The following is a 5,743-nucleotide window of genomic DNA, read 5'->3' as shown; positions in this document are numbered from 1 at the left end:
CAGCGTGGTTTGATGAGCAGTGCCATGTCCGCACCCAGGATTCGAACCAACGAAGCACTGGGCCGCTTGCAGCCGAGCGCGCGAACTTAACCACTCAGCCACGGGGCCAGCCCTGCCTGGATTTCTTTAAGATGCGAAGATCTGGGATGTGTATTTCTCCAGCAAGTTAAAGGCCTAAAGGATTTAGAACCCTTTAAAAATATTGGAAAAGACAAACAGATTCACAGATGTAGACAGCTGTTAGACAAGACGCTCGGTTAAAAGGATGCACAGAACGTCGTGGACTCATGGATGGATACCTAGAGAGCAATCTCATTGCCTTTCTAAGAAATACCTGAAAAGTAACTTTTTAAACTCATATTTCCCACATCCCAAATTTCCTTGGCCAAAATTTTGATGTTCTCTAATGACGTCACAGAAATGTCTTGCATCATCTAACTCTGCCCACTGACTTTCGGAAAGCCAGGAGGCCAAATGCCTGGTCTTAGGCTGATTTTTCAACACGCTTTTCCCTGAGTGTTCGATTTCGTAAATACACTAATTAGAACAAGATTTCAAGGGCTAAATATCCTTTTGTAATTTTATTCCAATCACTTTAGCTTCGAAAGTACAAGAAAAGTTTCAAAGGCACTGTCAGGATCATTACAAATGCAATGACTGCTTTGCACGAAGCATTTAAAAAGTCATGTGGAAAAACTTCGAACCACCCTTAAGTCTGCTTCGAGTGTCTTACGATGTGTAGTCGTATGTTCCAGTTTTTCTTAGGTGTGTCCTCATTTTATTATTGACAACTCTCATCACGGTGCCTACAGCAGGATGCCCTTTCACATAATTGAAAATTATTTATAAACATGCTAATGAAGGCCAAAAACAAGTTTTCAAGGCCAGACTCCTCAGCTGAAAGACTGTAGGCAATTAAACGCCTGAAAACCCAGAGCTCCTGGATGTGTCCATCGATACTTCGCTGACGTCGAACGAAGCCAGAGCCTGTGTGGCGTTCGAAGTGTGACTTTCGTGAATACCTTTATGACGGTCTCAAATACACCTTCTAAGACACACAAGATTTAGTAAACGGTAAAGGCTGGATAAAATGTAATTTTAATATGTCCCATAGTCTTGTTTGATATTTTCTCCACTTACTCTCCAAATATTATTGCCAATGCAAAAGTCACCACGTATGATTTGGTAGTATAATTTTGTAGTCACTGCTACCCTTCAATAAATTTATTTTCATTAAATACTGATGAGAGAGTTTTTAAACTGTTTCTTAATACTATGTGAAATATGGGACATTGCTGTCTTTTATGTTAAAGTAATTAAAGAAAAAACGTCACATGTGAAAATTTTTAAATGTGTTCGCATTGAAGAAGAGCCTGTGTTTTAATATATTGCCGTATTATTTTCTCAGCTGCTGACGTTGTTTCTGCAGCCATTCTTTTATTGAAAAGAAAGACGATGTGATCAGGGGGTCAGGGCACCTCCGCACAGCACGCGCCACTTAGGGGAGCACAAAGATGCGGGAGGGGCTCCATTCGGCTTTGCGGCCCTTGAACGCAACCAGCGGCCGCCTTGCGGGGTGCTTTGCTCTGATCTCATGGATAAGGGGTTTCTTTTCTAGAACATTCAGACTCCTGTTTTTAAAATTAACTTAAATTCCTGGAAGAAATATTTCGCATCTAACACAACAACGACAATCAGTAATAATAATAATTATTATTATTTATTATTACTGTTATAGCAATGATCCTGATTCCTACTTACTGAGCACCTCCCGGCCAGGCCTCGACTGAAGGATTCAGTCTTCGTTTTTGAGGAAAACAAGCGCTCTTACTGTCCCTGTTCACAGACAAGAAAACTGGGCCTCGGCCTGTCTGACCCTGACCACTGCGCTACAGCCCCTCGCAGAGAGAGACTCCGAGTCCCTTAAAAATGAGAAAGCAGGCAGTGTGGGTCCGTACACAACCATTTCCAAATGGGCAGTACTGTTGAGTCCTGGGGAAACTTGTTATGAAGACAGAATTCTGAGTCCCAGCCCCGGGATTCCAATGGGACCAGGCTGGGGCGGGCCAGGGGTGCTGGTAGTATTCGTGTATAAATAGAACCTGCTAGGTAATGTGAGGTGGTCCGTCCATAGATTAGTTGAGGAAAGATTATTCTCATAAGCGAGGAACTGGAGCTGCCAATTGGGCAGAGGGCGAGTGAGTTGAGACCCTGACAGGCAACGTCCCTGGCCAGCAGCTGCCAGGGTTTGCAGCTCCGGCTCGGGAGCCCTCTTCATCCTCCTGCCTGCAAAGCACGTCCGCCCCATTGAGCCACCCAAGCCTCCAACCAGCCCATGGTATGCTGGTCTCCCACAGTGTGCACGGGGAACCCCTCTGGTCATACACAAGCTGGAGGCAGGGCTCGGACTGCCCAGTCCCCACCGACTCTCATCGCCTGCTGGCTGCAAAGAGGGGTTCAGCCCCAGCCTGCACCAGCACTGCCCCGCAGCAGAGGGGAGTCGACGACAAACTTTCTCTCCTGAGTCCTCAGTCTGACTTTCTGACTCTGGCCACTGTTTCAGCCTTATTTCCAGGAAGAAATATTTTCCCACTAGTCATAGCTGACAAGGTACCAGGCCCTGCTTTCAGCACTTTACATGGGTGATCTCATTGACTCCTCACCACAGCCCTTTCAAGTCAAGACTGCTTCCATCTCCTCTTTACAGATGAGAAAAATATGGCTCAGAGAGGTTAAGCAACTTGCCCGAGGACACACAGCTAATAAGTGAAGAAGGCAACCGAATGATCTGGTTGCAGAGCGTCTGCTCTTGAAAGCTGTGATTCACGAGCATGCGCCCATTCACTGCTTCGCTCATCTAGGCATAGTGGGTTCTACAACGGGATGTGCAGCCCCAGAGGTCACGCAGATCCATTCTGGAAAGAAGAACACATAAAAACATCTCTTTATCTTCCTCCGCCCCTTTAATATTTCTATTTTTGTGCAACCATGTGTATAAATACTAGTGTATATATTATATAATTTATAAATAAATAGATGGCAGATAATGGATATCCATACTCATTCTTTTTTTTTTTTTTGCCAATAAGAGTGTGCTAACAAGACAGCATGGACCCCATTGGTTAAAAGAACCCCCGTGTTTGGTAAAGTGGGCCTGACGATGACCAGGGCTGCCTCGGGGGGATGTTGAGATGGAGGGAGCAGGTGCAGGCGGGCCGCACCGCACAGCCTGGCTGAGGGACGCTCTCGTCCCTTTTAGCAGCTGTTACGGTTCCCTCTCCCTTGCTCCCCCACCTCCCCAGCCATTCACCCCTTCACGCCTGCATTTCTTCGGAAACGTCTATTTGGCACCTGCTAGGATCCAGTGCCACAGCCAGTCCCTAGGGACCGAGGACTGTGGAGGGGTCCACGGTGACCGACTCAGGAACAGGTGGCGACAGAGTGGAAACAGATCAAGCGTCCTCGACAGGCCTTGACAGGAGAGGGTGTGGCCCACGGGACACTCCAGGGAGACTTCCTGGAGGAGAGGGCCTCTGGGTGAAGCCTCAGCCATGACCAGAACTTCACCTGAAGCAGAGGACACGCAGGCTGTGAGTCAGGACAGCTCTGTGCTATTTATGAGGCACCTGCTGTGGGACAGGCGCTGTTTCAGCCATCTGGGGTACAGCAGCGAGCCAGCCAGACACAGACTTCTGGCCTGGTGGAGCTGACAGCCTGTGGGAAAACAGAGAGTAATGAGTAAAAGATCTGACCAGAGAGAAGGCACCAAGCTAAGGAGAAGAATAAGGTAGGACAGGTGAACAGGAAGTGCTGGAGGCCAAGGAGTGGATGTCCTTGAGAGGGAGCACCCGAGCCAGGACCCGAAGGAGGTGGGGGAGCGAGCCTTTGAAGGAAAAGGCTTCCAGGAGGAGGGAACAGCAAGTGCAAAGGCCCTGAGGTGGGAATGTGCTCAGGAAACAGGCCAGTGGGCCTGGAGCAGAGTGAAGAGGGGAAGGTAGAAGCAGATGGGGGAGACCGGCCAGATGGTGCAGTCCTGCAGACCATCCAGAGGACTCTGTCACTGCCTCTGAGGAAGATGGGAGCCATGGAGGGTGTGAAGCAGAAGAGGGACATGGTATGCCTTCCAGTTGAGCTGCATGCCTTCTGGTTGCTTGCGGAGAATGGATTGCAGGAGGGTGGGGAGCAGGGAGGACGGACTGGGAGGCTGGGCAGTGATCCAGGCAGAGGCTGCAGGCCCCTTGGCTCAGCTCTGAGGGAGGCTCCTCAGGACCTGGTCGCCCCCACCCCTCCCTGCACCCCAGCCCAGGCAGTGTTCACTGAGAGAGCCCTGCCAGCTCCCCCCGGGAAAGGCCCGGGCTAGCGGAAAGAGACGTTCAGAAACGGCCAACCCTGCAATTACCAGGAAGATGGATTCTTCTCCCTGACAGGGTGCGGGAGACACCGAGCCTGTTATTACCCGGGCCTAATTACAGCGTCTCGGGCTGCAGTGCTCGTTGCAAGAGAAATACCGGCGGCCTGCAAAGCAAGGCTAATTGTTCCCTCCTCCCGCCTTCTCTTTGTCAGAAGCATTCAATCTGCCCGAAATAATTACACACCTTCTCCCCCAGGAGGCTCGGAGACGGCTCTGCGGTTCTCCCAGGGCTGCAAATCCAGCCACCTGAAGCTGAAATTGCCAGCCGGCAGCCTGGACGCTCGGCCGGTCTCCCCTCCCGGTCCGCGTCTCAGCGCTGCCGTGCTGGCCGGGAGCCGCCGGCTCACGCCCGGGCCAGAGCCGCTCCCGGGGTCGGAGCAGAGGACTCCACGTCTCGGAGCCCCCGATTCCTCCTCAGCTGATGGCTCTATAAGGCCCGTGGAGCGGATCAGGGAGAGATGCCCCAGGGCAGGCGCCGGCGTGGAACAGCCACGAGACCTGGTGCTTGTCAGACCACAGAGTCACTTTTTAGAGGGGACGGAGCATTTGCCTTGTGCCAGACGAGCAGAGTTCAGTAAGCTTCTGTGGAACCAATGGTGTCCTCTTAGCGGAGTCTCACAGCCGACCTGGGAGAGGGAGAGTTCCCATTCCTACTGGACAGAGGAGAACCCTGAGGCTGGAAAGGGAGAGGCAGGCCTCTCAGAGCCACGGCCAGACAGTGGCAGTGGCGTGTGGTCACCTAGAGTCCAGCAGGTCACAGGGAAACAGAGTGGCCTTCCCAGCAAGGAGGCTTTCCGAAGCAGCGTCCTGCTGTGTGACCTTGAGCCAGTCCCTCCTGTCAGCTGGGCCTGGACCTCCTCCCTGCTCTTAGAGTTTCCCATCCACAGGACGCTGTTGGTGGGACCTGGGTGTCAGGTGACGCTGGGGTCACATAGGAGCAGGCTGTCTCCGCGATCTTCATTTCCCCAGTGGCTTCTGGGGAGAGTCTCGTCTGGTGCCTGGCGGTCATCAGCACACGCGACCCCACCTCGGCCGACACTAACCGATCAAACACATCTCGGGCTCGTTGTCCTCATGCCGACCTGCTTGCCTCCATGCACCCCATCACTCAGAAGTCATTGAGTCTCTTTCTATCATCCTCCCTCCTTTATAGGACGTGATGCTGGGTTTCTCTGTCTGGGTTTTTAAGGTAGCCTATCAAGTTTCCACTTGTTTAAGTGGAAGAAAGTGAGTGTGCTTAAAGAGGGGTCAGTCCAAGGACAAGCGCCCTGTGATCTGGCAAAAACCGGGGGGGGTGGGGGGGGCCCGGCAGCTCTAGGACCACTCAGGAGA

At 51.7% G+C, this 5,743-nt stretch overlaps 1 long non-coding RNA gene across 1 annotated transcript; it reads right to left on the bottom strand.

The window, feature by feature from the left end:
* Positions 1-552: 552 nt before the first annotated feature.
* Positions 553-4,982, bottom strand: LOC139076032 (uncharacterized). Its single transcript, XR_011527258.1, has 3 exons — positions 4,596-4,982; positions 3,352-3,714; positions 553-2,915 (listed from the first exon to the last, which is right to left on the bottom strand). It is a non-coding gene; the product is annotated as an uncharacterized lncRNA (long non-coding RNA).
* Between the last annotated feature and the right edge of the window lie 761 nt (positions 4,983-5,743).

Source organism: Equus przewalskii, chromosome 15 (genome assembly GCF_037783145.1).
Source record: "Equus przewalskii isolate Varuska chromosome 15, EquPr2, whole genome shotgun sequence".
Taxonomy (NCBI): Eukaryota; Metazoa; Chordata; class Mammalia; order Perissodactyla; family Equidae; genus Equus; species Equus przewalskii.
The sequence above is the reverse complement of the archived record's forward strand: the minus strand, read 5'-3'. Positions and strand labels throughout refer to the sequence as shown.